At 48.5% G+C, this 18,772-nt stretch overlaps 1 long non-coding RNA gene across 1 annotated transcript; it reads left to right on the top strand.

Moving 5' to 3' along the window:
* The first annotated feature begins 6,108 nt into the window (after positions 1–6,108).
* LOC123093190 (uncharacterized) lies at positions 6,109–18,093 on the top strand. The gene is made up of 4 exons (XR_006445144.1): positions 6,109–6,580; positions 6,668–6,739; positions 7,197–7,365; positions 7,772–18,093. It is a non-coding gene; the product is annotated as an uncharacterized lncRNA (long non-coding RNA).
* Positions 18,094–18,772: the final 679 nt, after the last annotated feature.

Genomic DNA, 18,772 nt, shown 5'->3' with positions numbered 1-18,772 from the left:
CCGCCCCCTCGGCTTCTCAGCCCGCAGGGTTATAAGTAGGCGGGGGGGAGCGGAGCGGCACAGCACGCGCGCCCTTCTTCCCCGCTCCCTCGCCTCATCTTGCCTTCTCTCCCTCCTGCCTCCGCCGTTGAGCAAGAGCACTCCACACCATGGTGATGAGCTCTTCCTCCGCCGTGGCCCCCGCCGTGCGCTCCGGCGTGTGGGACGGCTCGGAGGTAGAAGAGGAACGCATCGAGTTCCTCCACCGGACACGTCGTCTTCCCAGCGCGGACCTCGTGCGCGCCCGCGCCGCGCCGGAGGGGGAGATCCGGCCGGCGCCGGAGGAGGGCGAGCGGGTCATCTTTCGCTCGCACCTCATGCGCGGCCTGGGGCTGCCGGCGAGCGGCTTCTTCCGCTCGTTCTTGGAGTTCCACAGCCTTCAACCGCACCACCTCACTCCGAATACGGTGGTGTTGCTCTCCGCCTTCGCCACTCTGTGCGAAGGTTTCCTCGGTGTTCTCCCCACCATCGAGCTGTGGGGAGAATTCTTCTCTTCTAAGCTCGGCACGCACGTTGCCGACGTGCCGGCTCAGTGCGGCGCCTACATCGCGGTGTGGCGCTCGACTGCCAATAACCCCTTTCCTCCCATCACGCTGATCAAGTCGGTGAAGATGTGGCAGCGCTCATACTTCTACGTGAAGAATCTCGCCTCCGACGGCGACTGGGTCAACCTGTCGCCTTACAACGCCGCCCCCCTAACTGGGAGGCTCCCCAGCTGGTCTCACCGAGTCAAGACACTGACTCTCGCCGGAGCCGCCGCCGTAGCGCGACTCCGAGTCTTGACGCAGTCGGAGGGTCTCGTCGGGGCCGACTTGCTGGCCGCCTTCGTGACGCGCCGAGTTCTCCCGCTCCAAGGCCGGCCTCACCTGATCTGTCAGATGAGCGGCCTCTGAGACCCAAGTCGGATGAGCACCAAGGAGATGCCCCGCAAGGAGGTGGCGAACTTGGTGAACCATATCGCGCACTGCGAGTTCGAGGAGGACTGGCAGTTCGGCAAGGAGCCGTACTCGCGCGACAACCCCCCACCAGTGGTAAGTCGCGTCCCCCTATTGTTTTGTCTTCTTTGCGGCCGACTCCGGCTTCTGACTCTTGTCGGTTTCTTCTGAGCTAGAATCCCCTTATGCAGCCTGCAGCCGGCGCCACGAGACAGCCCCGCGAGTATATTCCCGATCGTGCGGAGAGCGATGTCGACGACCCCGACTTGGGGGCGGCGGCGATGGAAGCCGATGCCGAAGGCGGGGGAGAAGGAGCAGAAGGCGGCTTCAGGCCCTCGGCCACCTTCGCCAACTGGCCTAATGATGACGCCGAAGGGGAGGTCGCCCCGCGCCACCAGCCGAAGGTCGGTTCCTCCGCCGGCCAAGGCGGTTTGAAGAGGCGTCACGCCGGGCCGAGTGCGCTCGGCGGCAAGTTGAAGAAGATAAAGGGGGCGGCCGCCGCGACCAGACGGGAGGAGGCGGCCGCGAAGGCCAACCGCTTCCGAAGGGAAGTGAGAAGGCCGCCGCTAGTCTCTGCGTAAGTCTTTACGCTTTTTTATTTTCCTTCGTTGAATCTTGTCCGAGTCTTCTTTTATACTTCCTCCATTCTTCTTCAGGGCCCCTCTTTCCCTTGAGAGAGTCGTCGTCTCCTCCGTCATGGGGTCGGCAGAGACGTCCGCCAATACTCAGCGGGCTGACCCCGCCGCCGACCTCCGGGAGGCGACGGAGCGAAATGCGCGGGAGAAGCGTGAGGAGGAGGAGGACGAACGTCTGGAGAAGGCGGAGGCCGACAGGGCGGCCGCCTCCGCCCAGAAGAAGCTGGAGGATGCCGAAGCCGCCCTTGCGGCGAGACGGCGTGCCGAGGAGGCCGCGCGTCGCTGATCGGCGATGCTCGTCCCCCCACTATCGTCTGCACCGCCGCCTCCGGAGTTCACTGGCAGACCGGAGAGGCCGGCACCGAGAACCCGTCATGGAGAAGGAGAGCGGCGAGGCTTCTATGTCGGACACTCTCGTGCCACCACCGCCGCCTCCACCGCCGTCTGGGAGACCGCACGGCAAACAGCCGGTGGGTCCGTCGGAGCCGCCGGTCACGGACGAGGCCGAGGCGCGGCTGCTTCTCCAAGTCGCCTCACCGGTGCGCCGTCGTCTTGAGAGGGCGACCTCGGCGCCGCGACCTCGGGAGACCAGCGCTGCCAGCTCGGCAACCCTAGATGCCGAGGCCACAAGCGCCGCGCCCACCGGGTGGTTGCGCGGAGGTGGCACTAGGCCGCTAAATCAATCGCTTCTGGAAGTCCAGGCGAAGCTGCGGGCCGAAGGCGACGCCCTTCAAGCCTGCACCAGAGCGCATCTGGCCGCACGAACGGCCGTCCGAGTAAGTTTCTTTTCCTTTTTGATTCTTGTTTTTCTCTATGGGGGCGGGCCAGCGCACCCACTGGGTGTAGTCCCCGAGTTCCAGGCCGGCTGCTGAGCAGGCGGTTCGGAACTCCCTCTGGCGAGTTCCAAATACTAACTTTGTCTTCAATGACTTATTGCAGGAGTATCACAACCTCCGCGCCACTGCCTTCAACCGCAATGTTGAGGAGTTGAGCAAGCGGGCTGCCGACTTGTCGGAAAGCCGGAGTAAGTTCTTCTTCTTCGCGGGGGCGCGCTGGCGCACCCGCGGGCTGTAGTCCCCGAGATTCGGGCCGACTGCTGAGCAGTCGGGCCGGATCTCCCCGGTGATATTCTTTGCTGACGAATTATTTGTCTCTTCTTTCGTTCTTCAGGAGCCAACGCCGCTCTTCAGGAGCAGCTGGGCGAAGCCAATACCGCCCGGCGTGCCAAGGAGGAGGAGTGTGGCAAGCTTGCCGTGGAGCGCGACCTACTGGCGGCACAGCTGGCCGAGCAGAAGGAGCTGCTCAAGAAGGTGCAGGACGAGGCCGAGAAGAAGGAGGCCGCTCTCCTGGCCGAGTTCGAGAGCGAGCGCTCCTCCTGGACTGACAGGGAGGCGATGCTGACCTCCGACTTCCACGAGATCGAGGATATCGTTGATGGTAAGTTTCTTTAGTTTCTTCGGGCTTCTGACTATGTGTCAAGCCGACTTCTGATTTTTCAACTTGCTTCTTTTTGGTCTTGGCAGACTTCTTCCCTGGTCACTCGCAGGCAGTCCCTTTGGCCATCGAGGCTGATCGTGAGGCGCGAAGGGCAAACGGTGAGGAGATCACCGCTAATGCCCCCCGAACCATCGATGAGCAGCTTCTGAGCATTGAAGCCCGTCTTCATCCGGCTCAGCGGCTGATGCGCCGGCTTCAGCGTCCCGGCGCCCAGGCGGTTGCCGCCCTGTGGCCAGGCACGCCGGCTCTGCGCACCGCCAGCCGAACTGCCGACTGGCTGGAGGTCGCTGCCGATCGTCTTGAGGCCTGGAAGGGCTCCTCGACCTGGGCCGGAGCGCGCCGGGCCTTGGAGTTCGTCAAGGCGTGGTATCCAAGGCTGGACCTGGACCGTCTGGCCGCGTTCCGGTCAGAAGCCCAGGCCGAGCTGGAGGCCGTGGAGGGCGCCCTTATCGAGCGTGCGGCGGCCATCGTCGAGTACACGGACACCAGTGTCTTCGTCCCCGAGCGGGCTGAAGGCAGCAAGGAAGTGCCGCCAGAGTGGTTCGGGATGAATCCGGAGTATGGCGAGGACTCGGCGGAGGTGATCGACTCCAGCACCGAGGAGGAGGACGAGGCGGAGGACGAAGGCGAGGCGGAGGTGCCAGAAGACGGAGCAGGCGGCCAGCCTCAGCTCGAGTACACGGACACCAGTGTCTTCTGGCGGCGGATCTGGGTGCACTTAGATCTGATCGGGGATGGAGGCTGCTGACTGGGGAGTGGTCGGCGACCCTGCGGGACAGAGGTGGTGATGCAACTAGTGGCCAGACTCCGCCGGTGCGGTGTGGCAGGGGCGCCATGAGCATATGGCCAGGGCGTGGAGGCGCGAGGTGAAGCGATGGTGACTGAAGCACCGACGACGCTGAGGTGCCGGGGGTGGTTGAGTTCAGATGCACAAGATGCTGGATGAAGGTTCGTCGAGCAGATCCGGGTGAAAGCCCTGCTCTCGGCTAGGCGCCAAGGCCGGTGATGGCAGCGCTTTTCTGTGTCGTATCCTTCATGAAGGCATCGCCGTGGAGAAGCTCAAGACCTCAATCCGCTACGTCCGAGGGAAACCCTAGATCAGTTCGATCGGATGATGGCGGCACTCTTACGTTGTTTCCCTCTTGGGGGCATCAGTCTTGGAGGTTGCATTTCGGCTCGAGGGACCAGTGGAAGGTGTATTTGGTGGAGCGGTGCTTCATCTTACGCAATGATGGCGGCGGATCTCGGCAGCATGGCGCAGTGGAGACCCGACGTCCGATGCGCGAAGATGGACTCGCGCAGGAGGAGGACGCTGTCTGGCGTCATGGTGGTGTCGATGGCAGACAGGCCTAGTAAGGTCGATGCATCAGGTTTGCTCTAAGGATGGATCAATGGAAGATGGAGGTGACGACCCTTGCAGTGTGCGGTGCTTACTGGGAGTGTGTCAGACCGGTATGTGACCCAGTCTAGGTAGTGGCTTGGATGGGACATCTAGCTTTAGATGTTAGGTTTTGGTGTGATGTCTGCTTGGTATTAGGCTCCGACATTCCACACCCCTTTATCAAGGGATAGGAGTAGCAACGGGTGTTGCCAAGATGGTGGCTTCAGACTTTTTGATGTATTACCTTGTAAGGTCTTTGGGAATAATTAATAATATGGTCGTATGCATCATTCAGATGCAGAGGCTGGGGGTGCACCCTCCTTTTCTTAAAAAAGAAACAATTCCCAACTAAGGTGAAAATCCTTTTGTGTAGACCTTAAGGAGGATGCTTCCTTGCTGAGTCAGTCTTCCCAATCGACACATTATGGTTTCTATACAATGCCCATGTGCAACGCATGTAGAGAGGATGTAACTCACCTACTATTTAAATGCAGCAAAGCTGCCGAGGTATGTCGTCTTTTATGGTTGGATGAGATTATATATCAAGAGGGCGTGCAATATCGATAGGGCAGGTGAAGCTATAATGGAATTTTTTGATTCAGACTCCGGTACAAGATCTTGGTCTTCTCGGTCAAAATAATATACATGGAAAATAGCCATCGCTTATTGGTATTTTTGATGGGAAAGAAGGAAAATTGTCCATGGTGAACAAACACAGAGTTATAATAAAATAGTATCAAACATCAAAGCTTTAACAATGAATCTTGTCGCCTCATTAGCTCCAAATGCAATGATAAAGAAAGATGGATGGCTTAAGCCACCAGCTGGTTTTGTCAAAAGTTAATGTGGATGCAACTTTTTGATCAAGACCACATAAAAGGTGCATCGATTTGAACATGTGTCCTTCGTGATTCATCTGGTAATTTACTAACTGCTCCTGACTGAAAGATCGACATGTGTATATATGTACTATATGCTGAAGCTATGGCATTGTGTTGGGGTTTATTTGTGGCCAAAAGTGGGATGCAACAAGTTGTTGATAAATTTGAACAACTTAAAAGTCGTGGAAACTATGAAGAATGAAGGTTGATCAAGGGGGATAGCGACGGTGATTTTCGATGACTACTACAACCTTGCTTGCAAGTTTCCTCGTATTCTTTTATAATGGCGTAGCACATGAGCAAGTTAGGATGGCCATGAAAGCTCCTTCTTGCGTGTGGATGGATGATGCCCCATCGAAGTTTCTTCCTCGTTGAACGTTGTAACCATTATCAAGTGATGATACACTTTTATTAGCAAGTGATAATGGATACACGTTGAACGATGACTACTACAATCTTGCGTGTGGATGGATGATACACTTTTCAATAAATGTTTTAAGATTAAAAAAATGTTTGTTTTTTGTTCAGGTTTTCCAAAAAATGTTCGAAATTCCAAAAATGGTTCAAAAGTTTCAGAAAAAAATAAGGTTACCTCTTTTTTCAAATTTCATTCACAAATTTTGGAATCACAAGCTACTGTACTTTTCTGGGAAGGCAGAAGCTACAGTAAAAGGCCCTGCAGTATTTATTTCTTCTGACCGTTGGTGCGTGACCTCCACTTTTACTGTAGGAAAGGAAAACCCAGCCCAGTAGCACACGCAATCGTCCGTCTCCTCCGTCTCCAACGCAATCCGCCGCCGCTGTCTCCTCCCATCACCGTCTCGCATCCCGTCGCTTCCGCCATCGGCCGATTGATGAGTGTTTCCCGTTTCTTCGTGCGCCGTCCCTCCCCGCACTCAAGCACGCGTACACCCATCTTCCTTGCCTCAGCCCACGAACCCTAGACGCCACGGAGATGGAGCATCTCCGCCGCCTCGCCCAGTTCTTGCTCGCCTCAGCTCGCGGGGATGGAGCAGGACAGCGCCACCCGTCCCCTCGCACCATGCCCAGGACGGCGGCGCCGTGGACGGCTGGGCGCACGACGGCACGGAGCCCCCCTCCCTTACGGCGCCCCGGCAGAGTGCCCGGAGGCCGCAGATCCTCCTCTTTGTCGGCGCTTCCGCGGCCACGTCTCCGCTGCCGCCTCCGCGTGCGCGACCCTCAACTACCACGGTGCGTGCCCTTCAACCCTCTGTCGGGAATCCATTGATTGTAAAATTGTCATTTGTTTCTGATCTGAGCGTCCATGGATGGTGGCAGCGGTGGGGAGGGAGGCCTGCGACGACCTTGACGCCTGCTCCGTCGACCACAACTACTGCGTCCGCAAGAAAGGTACTATACACATCCCCCCTCAGGAATCAGAAACAACCATACATGCTGCCATGAACAACCCATACATTACATTGCGTTGTTCGGACAAGCGAATTCACATGGTAGGAACGGTTAATAAGATGAGCAGCCGTGGATGCAGGGAAGTGGCTAGTGAATTTCAGAATCCAGACTGTTGCTGCTATAGATCTACTCTGCTCCGCCATTTGGTAACTAAATGGCAATGCAGCACCTGTGTGGTTCACGGTTTATGCGGCAGCTGTTCTTCTACTTATCTGTTGCTTGGTGATCAATTGTGTGTGGTTGTTCAATTTACTGGGTAAACTGCGCAGCTCAGTAGCATACACACCTGAATGCGCTGGGATGACCGAAAAAGTCACATGTTCAGTCAGTTATCCCCTGCCAGCCTATGGCTATGCTTTCCAGCGTTTTCGTTATAATTTCCACATGTTATGTGCAGGCGCATGGATTGGGGATATGTACTTCGGTTTGGGTTTAAAGGGGCAATCTTTGAGCATTTGTATCAACTATCAAGGATCTCAAGTTGACATGGATCGCCCTATGATCAAGTGCATTATGGTGCTATGATGATTGTGACAGAAGATGTTAGCTGCAGAAGCAATCGCTATGTAAGTGTGACTTGTCTCTTTTGATCCTGCTTTGTTTATTTTTCAAATCATTAATATTTCCATTGCTTTCCTTCTTGCATAATTGCTCTAATCTCTGGAAATTTTGTGCTGATAAAAATTGCTAGTATATGCAGTTGTGGTCATGAAATTGTATTGAGCAGAATATGAAAAAGGTCATTTGATTAATGGAATAGATTATGCCTGAACTCTGTTCAAGACAGGTCTCGGCTGTGATAATGAAATTGTTCTGAGCAGAACAGAAAAATCATTTGATTAATGGAATAGATTATGCCTTAACTCTGTTCAAGATAGGTCTCAACTGTGATAATGAAATTGTACTGAACAAAAAAGGAAATATGTTATATTTTTAATGGAATAGATTATGCCTGAACTCTGCTCGTGACAGGTCTCAGCTCCAATATTAAAAATCAGTGCACCTGAATTAGGACACACTTTTTCTCATCTGGAACTGCGCTTTAAGGTGTTTGGTCTGAAAGCTACGCTCCTGAATACAATGTGATATAAAAGGTTCATGAAATCACCAGGTATGGAAATGCTTGACCATTTTTGTAAATTACTTAGTACAATATTATCAGTTTGTTTTTTGCATTATTTCCCAGTTCTCTTGCAGTACTATTCAACAACCTATCTTCCTGCCTACTACATATAAGAGGGTTTTTGTTTACTTAACATGGTTGCCTGATTAACATAGTCATGGTTTCTGTTAGTTATTTTTCCACTACCGAAGCAACAATTATCTTCCTACCTACCAGATATACTACTACTTGAGTTCTTAGTTACCGGCTTAAGAAGCTCCACGATTCTTTTATATGATATTAAAAAAAAATAAGTTCTAACTTTGTGGAAAGACACGCACGGTTCTGATGTTCCGGGGCCAATGTCCATTTCTAGAGGCAAATACTCTCAGATTTCTTAGTGAACTATAATCCCATCTAGATAACCCCCCTCGATATAGCTCCCTTTATTTGCACGACACAATCTAGCATATGACGGTTCTGATTTGGATTGTGCGTGTTTCTCCAAAAACTAGGATTATATACCTGAGAACAAACAAGTAACGTTATAAACTTACCTCAAAGCCTATGGGTTGACTGAAGCTTGATAAATAGTTTCAGATGCACTATGGTCTCGTAACAGTAGAAATAAGCTTCGAGGGAAAGAGAACCACAAGTATAGGTGACTGCATAGTAGAAGATGTGTAATCGTGTTGCACTATAGTGTCTTTATAGAAGCCGACAAAATCAGAGACATCCTAAATTTTGTTTTATGTTCTTGTCAGTTAAGAAAAGAAACATTAACTCTTGGATTATCAGTAAGGGAATATGCCTTATTAGCACACTCTTATGGTGGTTATTATGAGCCTTCACAAAGGCAATGTACTTAGAGTCATCGCAGTGATGATCGACATATAGAAGGAGAGTTTGACGAGGGAGATGGCTCATTAGAAGGATCCACAACACGTGGACCACAAGTGTAGTGAAGAAGATGATAAGGGGGAATCATCGGGGAAACCTCATGGATGAGCGAGGTGAGGTAGCCTCAGGTAATGAACGAGGTGGGGAAGCCGCATGTGGCGACGTGTGGGGTCTACAACAGTAGTACGGGAAGATAAGCTGGGATAGGTGGGCGAGGGCAATAAATGAGTGATAAGTGTATCGGGAAAATTGAGGGAAGAAATATTGTCAATGCAGGAGGCCGAAGGAGAGGATGGACTCGGATAGAAAGGACGAGACTCAATCAAAAGTCACATATCAAGAAATACCCATCCGACGACTAACAAGATCCCAACATCGATAGCCCATTGTGCTTATCACTGTAATTTAAGAAGACACATTCAACAGATTGATCAAATAGTTTGGTGCGTGACGAACGTAGCAAACACAACCAAACAAATAAAGTGTTGAGTAGTTAGGAGAGAATGCTCACAAAGACACTCGAGAGGAATGTCGCCCTGTAGAGCTGAGGAAGGATGAATGTTGATGAGATAGGTGGCTACGGTCATCAACGCGCTAGCCGCCTCACGAAGGTGACGATGCTTGTGCTCAACAACCCCATTCTAAGCATGAGCACCAGGACAAGAGAACTGAGCAAGTGTGCTTTGCTCAAGAAGGAATCTGCGCAACAAATGAGAGCGATACACACAAGCAGAATCTGCACGAAAGACATGGATAGTAGCGGAAAACTGGGTATGAACCAAGGTGGCAAACTTCTTATAGATAGATAAGACCTCACTACAAGAAGACATAAAATATATCGACTTGTGTCAAGAGAAATAACTGTAAAGATAATATAGTGGCGATGGCCTCCTTTCGAGGCGAAGAGAGCTGGGTCCCAAACATTAGAGTGAAGAAGATTGAAAGGACACCGAGGCACAGTCTCGCTATGAGGATACGGTAACTGAACGTGTTTACCTAGCAGACAAACTTGACATCTAAAGTTACATTGCGAGGCCGTGCGAGTCACAACGTCGAGGGCCAACACCAAGTAGAGCACCCATGTGCAAATCCTAAATTAGAACAAGAGCCAAAGTCAAGAATATTGGAGTAACAGAAATATTGTTTGTGTTAGATTCAATGATACATCTGCTTGGATTCCAGGACGGAGTTAAACTTGAGATTGGGCACTTGGATTTGTGATATTTTGACATGAGCTTGAAACTCGAACTTTAGGGTGTAGCATGATGAACCTGAGATATATTGAATTTATATAGGTATAGTATGATTAGCATGAATGCGGTATTTCTGGACTATTGGATCATCTTGGATATTACTAGTTGGATTCTAGGTTAAAGATAACTTGAGCAGTTGGATTTGTAATATTTTGACCTAAGCTTGGTAGCTTGTACCATATGGTTATGAGCATGCAGATGATACGATCGTAGTTGGTAGACCGTGATGATTTTGCTAACCCTCCCCAAGAATGTTACAAGTACAAGATCATCATGGGAGGATGATTTGGATTAATTAGAATAGATGACAATTTCAGTGGTATGAGCCTTGTTGGAGCAGCTGATGTTGCTTTTATTATGTTTTTGTGCTTCTTTAGATGCAGTAGTAGGAGGGTAGGACTTATGAAGTGATACTATATTGGTGGATAAATAGATCTTTAATAACCTTGAAACTGGAGGACTTTAGGGTAGGACTTATGAAGTTTGGATTTACTTACATGATAGTGATCTTGAAAAAAATCTGCTGGATAAATAACTTCTAATATTTTTGGATCTATAGTCATCCAGTGGAAGCTTGCTTCATACTGGACTTAGATAACCATGATAATGGGCTTGGTTGAATCATAGTTATGATTTGTACTAGATGCACACTTTTAGAGATTGAAACTAGAGAACTTTAGGGTGTAGTATGATCAATTGGAGATATATTGGATTTAATATGAATATAATATGATCAACATGATTCTGAAAATTGATGGAAGAAAAAAAAGATATTTGAGTAATAGAAATGTTGTTTGTGTTAGGTTCAATGATATATCTGCTTGGATTCTAGTTCTAGGTCGGAGTTAAACTTGAGATTGGGCACTTGGATTTGTGATATTTTGACATGAGCTTTAAAATTGGAGAACTTTAGGGTGTAGCTTGATCAACCTGAGATGTATTGAATTTATATAGGTATAGTATGATTAGCATGAATGCGGTATTGGTGGACTATTGTATGATCTTGGATATTACTAGTTGGATTCTAGGTTGGAGATAACATGAGCACCTGGATTTGTGATATTTTGACCTAAGCTTAGTAGCTTGTATGCGCCCCATATGGATGAGCATGGAGAGGATACAAACGGATTGTAGTTTGTAGACTTCGATGATTTGCTAGCTTCCTCAAGAATGTTACGAGTACAAGATCATCATGGGAGGATGATTTGAAAGCAGCTGATCTTGCTTTTATTATGTGTTTGTGCTCCTTTAGATGCAGTAGGAGAAGGAGGCTAGTAGTTATGATGTGATATTATATTGGTGGATAAATACATCTTTAACAACATTGGAATAGTTTGGATTTACTTAGATGATTGTGATCTTGAAAACAAATCTGGTGGGCAAAATAACTTCTAATATTTGGATCTATAGTAATCCAGTGGAGGCTGAGGTAGTTGGAGAGGACCGATGAGAAAGCACATGAGAAGCTTTACTCGATCTCCTAAAGACCGACATTGCCGTAACGGCTTGGCGCAAAGGCCGATGCGGCTGACAGGGTTTTCACCCTCTCACACACCTCTCGTGCATTCTTCATTTCCCGCCAATTCGGCTTGGTATCCTTTCCTTGTTTGTGGGTTCCGTGCCACTGACTTGATTCGACATCACACGTTCTCCTGCCGTGCGTCTTTGGCCTTGGCGGTAGGTAACGTCGTGCGCTCGGGCTGTGTCTCGTGGGTTAGCCATTGCGGTGCCAACTGCCTGTGTGGCTATGGCGGCGCCCAGTAAGAAAACATGAGATGTGGGATTGAGGCATCGCACATAGCAACCCGAAGCTAGGCAAAGGATGCCGGTCAGACTGGCAGGGAGTGGATTGCACGAGGTATGGTGGAAGGGATGGAAACGTTGGTGGGAGCGGATTGTCATTGTCGTTATTCTTTGTACCTGGTGCCAAGCGTCGAGGGGATGGTGATTGGGGATGTGGGAAGATGGTTGGATCATAGTTATGATTACTACCTTTAAAGATTGAAACTGGAGAACATTAGGGTGTAGTATGATCAATCAGAGATATATTGGATTTATATGAGTGTAATAAATTGATTAACTATTACATCATCTTGGATTGAAATAGTAGGAAGAAAACAAAGATATTGGAGTAATAGAAATGTTGTTTGTGTTAGGCTCAATGCTATTTCTGCCTGGATTTTAGGTTGGAGTTAAACTTGAAAATTGGCACTTGGATTTGTGATATTTTAACATGAGCTTGAAACTGGAGAACTTGGTGTAGCATCATCAACCTGAGATGTATTGGATTTATATAGGTATAGTAATGATCAGCATGAATGTGGTATTGGATGGACTTGGATATTACTAGTTGGATTCTAGGTTGGATTTGTGATATTTTGACCTAAGCTTAGTAACTTGTATGTGCCCCATATGGATATAAGCATGGAGATGATACAAATGGATCGTAGTTGGTAAACTCTAATGATTTTGCTAGCCCTCCCAAATAATGTTACGAGTACAAGATCTTGGGAGGATGATTTGGATTAGTTAGAATAAATGACAATTTCAGTGATATGAGCCTTGTTGGAGCAACTGATCTTGTTTTTATTATGTGTTTGTGTTCCTTTAGATGTAGTACGAGGAGGAGGGTAGTACTTATGAAATGATATTATATTGGTGGATAAAAGCCCGATGCGGCTGACAGGGTTTTCACCCTCTCCCACACCTCATGTGCATTGTTCATTCCCGCCGATTTGGCTGGGTGTCCTTCCCTTGTTTGCGAGTTCCGTGCTAATGATTTGATCCGACATCACACGTTCTCCCGCCGTGCGTCCTTGGCCTTGGCGGTAGGTAACGTTGTGCTCTCGGGCTGTGTCTCGTGGGTTAGCCATTGCGGTGCCGACTGCCTGTGTGGCTATGGCGGCGCCCAGCAGGGAAACACGAGATGTGGGATTGAGGCATCGCACATAGTAACCCGAAGCCAGGCAAAGGATGCCTGTCGGACTGGCAGGGAGCGGATTGCACCTAAGGTATGGTGGAAAGGATGAAAACGTTGGTGGGAGCGAACTGTCATTTCCGTTATTCATTGTACTTGGAGCCAAGCGTCGAGGGATGATGATTGGGGAAGGTGGGAAGATGGTTGGATCATAGTTATGGTTACTACTAGATTCACACCGTTTGAGATTGAAATTGGAGAACTTTAATGTGTAGTATGATCAATCGGAGATATATTGGATTTATATGTGTAATATGATCCACATGATTGTGAAAATTGATGGACTATTACATTATCTTGGATTGAACTAGTAAGAAGAAAACAAAGATACTGGAGTAATAGAAATGTTAGATTTAAATATTTAATGATATATGTGCTTGGATTCTAGGTCGGAGTTAAACTTGAGATTAGGCACTTGGATTTGTGATATTTTGACAGCTTGAAACTGGCGAACTTTAGGGTGTAGCATGATCAACCTGGGATGTATTGGATTTATATAGGTATAGTATGATTAGCACGAATGCAGTATTGGTGGACTATTGGATGATCTTGGATATTACTAGTTGGATTCTAGATTGGAGATGACTTGAGCACTTGGATTTGTGATATTTTGGCCTAAGCTTAGTAGCTTGTATGTGCTCCATATGGATATGAGCATGGAGATGAAACAAATGGATCGTAATTGGTAGACTTTGCTGATTTCGCTAGCCCTCCCCAAGAATGTTACAAGTACAAGATTATCATGGGACGATGATTTGGATTAATTAGAATAGATGACAATTTCAGTGGTATGAGCCTTGTTGGAGCACCTGATCTTGCTTTTATTATGTGTTTGTGCTCCTTTAGATGCAGTAGTGGGAGGAGAGTAGTACTTATGAAGTGATATTATATTGGTGGAAAGATAGATCTTTAATAACCTTGGAACAATTTAGATTTACTTAGTTGATTGTGATCTTGAAACAAAATCAGATGGATAAGTAAATTCTATTTTTTTGATCTATAGTGATCCAGTGAAAGCTTGCTTTATACTGGATGAATACCATGATAGTGGGCTTGTTTGGATCGTAGTTATGATTTGTACTAGATGCACATCTTTAGAGATTGAAACTAGAGAACTTTAGGGTCTAGTATGATCAATCGGACATATATTGGATTTATATGTGTAAATATGATCAGCAGGGTTGGTAGGTAACGTCGTGCTCTCGGGCTGTGTCTTGTGGGTTAGCCATTGCGATGCCGACTGCCTGTGTGGCTATGGCGGTGCCCAGCAGGGAAACACGAGATGTGGGATTGAGGCATCGCACATAGTAACCCGAAGCCAGGAAAGGACGCCGGTCGGGCTGGCAGGGAGCAGATTGCACATGAGGTATGGCGAAAGGGATGAAAACGTTGTTGGGAGCAGATTGTACTTGGAGCCAAGCGTCGAGGGGATGGCGATTGGGTAAGGCGGGGAGATGGTTTTATCATAGTTATATTACTACTAGATGATTGGATAGCTTGTATGTGTCCCATATGGACATAGCATGAAGATGATACAAACGGATTGTAGTTGGTTGACTTTGATGATTGCACATGAGGTATGGCGAAAGGGATGAAAACGTTGTTGGGAGCAGATTGTACTTGGAGCCAAGCGTCGAGGGGATGGCGATTGGGTAAGGCGGGGAGATGGTTTTATCTAGTTATATTACTACTAGATGATTGGATAGCTTGTATGTGTCCCATATGGACATAGCATGAAGATGATACAAACGAATTGTAGTTGATTGACTTTGATGATTTTGCTAGCCCTACCCAAGAATGTTATGAGTACAAGATCATCTTAGGAGGATAATTTGGATTAATCAGAATAGATGACAATTTCAGTGGTATGAGCCTCGTTGGAGAAGCTGACCTTGCTTTTACTAGTAATAATGTACGTGCAATGCACGTTTATATTACGTAGGATATTAGTTGCACATTGATATTTGGTAAGATATCAATTACTTCTTCACGAGAATGGTAGGATATTAATTACATGGCAGATTTCATAGGATAGCGTTGAGTCAAAACATGTTTATACCCAATGGTAGTGGTGGGTAATTAGAGCGTTAAACGTGTTTGTTGCTCAACATTGTAGCGATTTGAACCGCTAGATAACATGATTTGACGGTTGAGATGGTTTGGATCTACCCCTTTGAGTCTTTTTATATTGGTATAGATTATGTGTTTGTGCTCCTTTAGATACAATAGTACTCCCTTCGTCTAGGTGAGTAAGTCATCTTAGGATGTGCACCGTGATCAAGGAGGAGGAGAAAATGAGAGACCTTAATGTTTATTTGCTAATTAACAGCATTGCATGCAATGAACTAACCACTGCATGTCGTGTTTGATAGTCTCAACTCATTAAAAGCATGCACACACCTCGTCTCTTATTGGTTGATATGTGAAGAAATAAGAAACGAGGTAGAAGTTAATGCACCGCGCCTAAGTGTTTTGGGATTATTTGGTTTTTGTAAGATGACTTACACACCTAGACGAAGGGAGTAGGAGGGTATCATTTATGAAGTGATTTTATATTGGTGAATAAATAGGTTTTTAGTAACCTTGGAACAATTTGTATTTACTTATGTGATTGTGACACAACGATGGATAAAAACTTCTAATTTTTGGATAACAATGAAAACTTGCTTTGACTTAGATAACAATGATAGTGGGCTTGGTTGGATCATCAAATATATGAAGGATGAGCGGGGTGCTAGGCACAACCGCCATGTCCACGTAGGCTATGAATAGTGCCGGCAAAGTGAGCGTTGCGTCCCGCGCGAGTAGAGAAGCGAGCAAGAGAAAAAGAAAAAGCGAGCGAGCAGCTATAGCGAGAGACCTAACCACCTTCTCTCCTGCCGCCGCCGCTACGCCCCCTTCTCCCCTTCTCCATGCTCGCCGCTGCTGGCACCGCGTTCGCCGCTGCCGGCATCGCGTTCGCCGCTCCCCTGCCTCGAGCCAAACGTCGCCATGGAGCCTTTGCTCCCCCGCCTCGAGCCATCCCATGCCTCATCCGCCTCCTCTCCTCCCTCTCCCTCGTCTCCTCTCCCGCACCGCTGCCCCTTCTCTCCTCCCCCACGCAAGCCAGCCCTGGATCTGGAGGAAGAGGAGAGATGCGGGATCTGGAGGAGGAAGAGGAGATTCGGGCTTCCCGGCGGTGGCTCGACCGATGCAAGGTGATGACAAGTTGCCTCCTCTTGCGCGCCCTCTCCCTCGCCGCCCTCTGCCCACCACTCATCTCCACCTCCCGCTTTCCCTGTTGCTCACATCCCTCTTAGTCCATGGCTTCCGGCCCATCCCCTCGCGGCGGCCACCACTCCTTGTCTCCTCCCAGGTTCTCGATCTGGAGGGGGAGGGACACACGAGGCTACAAGCGCTGGCATGATTGTCCACAGCACCGTCGCCGTCGTCCTCGGCAGTGGGAGGGCGGGCCGCCAAGAAAGCCGGCTCCGTCTTGCTCTCGCGCCACTGTCCATCCACCCGAGAAGCCCGTCCACACACCTGTCATTCACGCCCCTCCTCCTCGGCTCGTTCTCATCTCTGTCAGACAGATGAGCTCCTGCTTCCTCTCTGTCTCCCTTTTATTTTGTGCTTGTGCTGTACTGTGTGTTTGTGCAGTTGCTTTGTGAGCTACAGCTACTACTTGTGCTGCTAGATGTGTGTGCTGGTTCTGGTGCTGCTAGCTGCTGCTGGTTGCTTGTGTTGCTGGTATGTGTTACACTGCTACTACCAGTTGCTGGTTGCTTCTTTATTTGGTTAATTGTGACACTGAAAAGCCTTTGTGAAAAGCAAAAATTGATGAGAAGGCTATGAGCTGATGAGATGACCTCCATTTTCAATTTTTTATTTAATAATTGATGAAGGATATGCCATATATTCAGTTGCTAACATTTTCTCTATGGTGTATGTGTTAGGAAAGCAACTTGTATTCCCATGAGGCCATAGGCCGATATATATACATGTACAAGTGTGGAACATATGCAGAAAACCCCTTATACAACGGGATTAATACAAAGGGGTACATGACTTATATTATAACTCTAACACCCCCCCTCAAACTCATGGTGGATGAACAACACTGAGTTTGGAGAGATAAAAGCCATGTTGTGTTCTAGTCTGGGCCTTCGTCAGGAAGTCTGCCAACTGTAACTCAGAAGGCACATACTGAAGAGCTAATAGCTTGGTCCTGCACACCAGCGCGCACATAGAACGCATCAACACCAATATGCTTGGTGAGCTCATGCTTCACAGGATCGCGCGTAATGCTAATAGCACCTGTACTGTCAGATAAGAGCAGAGTCGGTGTAGTGACAGAAACACCAAAATCCTGAAGTAACCACCGTAACCAAGTCACCTTTGCCGTCAAAAGAGCCGTTGCTCGCAACTCAGCCTCTGCACTCGAACGGGAAACTGCAATCTGTTTCTTCGTCTTCTAGGCAATGAGAGAACCACCAAGAAAAACATAGTAAGCAGAAAGTGAACGGCGATCTGAAGGATCACTAGCCCACGTAGCATCCGAATAGGCCTGAAGCTGTAAAGAACTGGAGCGAGGAAAGAATAGACGGTGAGAGATTGTGCCCCGAAGATATCGGAGAACACAAAGTAGATGACTATAGTGGACCGAGGTGGGAGCGGAGACGAACTGACTCAGAATATGAACCGGGTAAGAGATATCCGGATGAGTGACAGCTAGATAGACAAGGCTGCCAACAAGATGACGATAACGCGTCGGGTCAGGTAGGGGATCACCATCAGTAGGACGGAGGTGAACATTGAGCTCCATAGGAGTCTCAACAATGCACTCGTCAGTAAGAGCAGCACGAGCAAGAAGATCCTGGATATACTTTTCCTGGGATATAAAAAAGCCATCAGAGGTAGAAGAGACTTCAATCCCAAGAAAGTAGCGAAGAGGTCCAAGATCAGACATAAGAAACTGCTCACTAAGACGGGCCTTTACAAAGGCAATATACTCGGGGTCATCCCCAGTGATGATCATGTCATCAACATAAAGAAGAAGAAGAGTCCGACCACGAGGAGAAAGGTGAATAAACAATGCTGGATCATGAGCACTGGCTGAAAAACCAGCGGCAGTGACCACAGAGGCAAAACACTCAAACCAGGCGCGGGGGGCTTGCTTAAGGCCATAGAGAGATCGACGAAGACGACATACCATGCCATCAGGAACAAAGTACCCAGGTGGTGGCTGCATGTATACCTCCTCACGCAGCTCACCATTAAGAAAGGCATTCTTAACATCAAGCTAAGATATAGACCAGTAGCGTGCAGAGGCAACAACAAGAAGTGTACGAACAGTGGTCATATGGGCCACAGGAGCAAAAGTCTCGTCAAAATCACGACCATGCTCCTGCTGAAAACCACGAGCCAGAAGACGAGCTTTGTGACGCTCAAGAGAACCATCGGAGCGAGTCTTAACCTTGTAGACCCACTTACAAGTGATGGGACGGACTCCGGGAGGAAGAGAAACAAGATCCCAGGTACTAGTGCGTTCAAGAGCAGTAATCTCCTCTGCCATCGCAAATTGCCATTTAGGATGAACAACAGCCTGATGATAAGAAGTCGGCTCAAGAACAACAGCACCAGCAGTGGGAAATCCAAAGTGATCAACAGGCGGACGAGGACGAGAACGCAAGCCATAAGTAGGCTGAGAGGAAGATGACGACTCATCCACAGAGGCATCCACAGGTCGTGAACGACGAGTG

The sequence above is a fragment of the Triticum aestivum genome, chromosome 4B (genome assembly GCF_018294505.1).
Source record: "Triticum aestivum cultivar Chinese Spring chromosome 4B, IWGSC CS RefSeq v2.1, whole genome shotgun sequence".
Taxonomy (NCBI): Eukaryota; Viridiplantae; Streptophyta; class Magnoliopsida; order Poales; family Poaceae; genus Triticum; species Triticum aestivum.
This window is presented reverse-complemented; position numbering and strand designations above follow the sequence as displayed.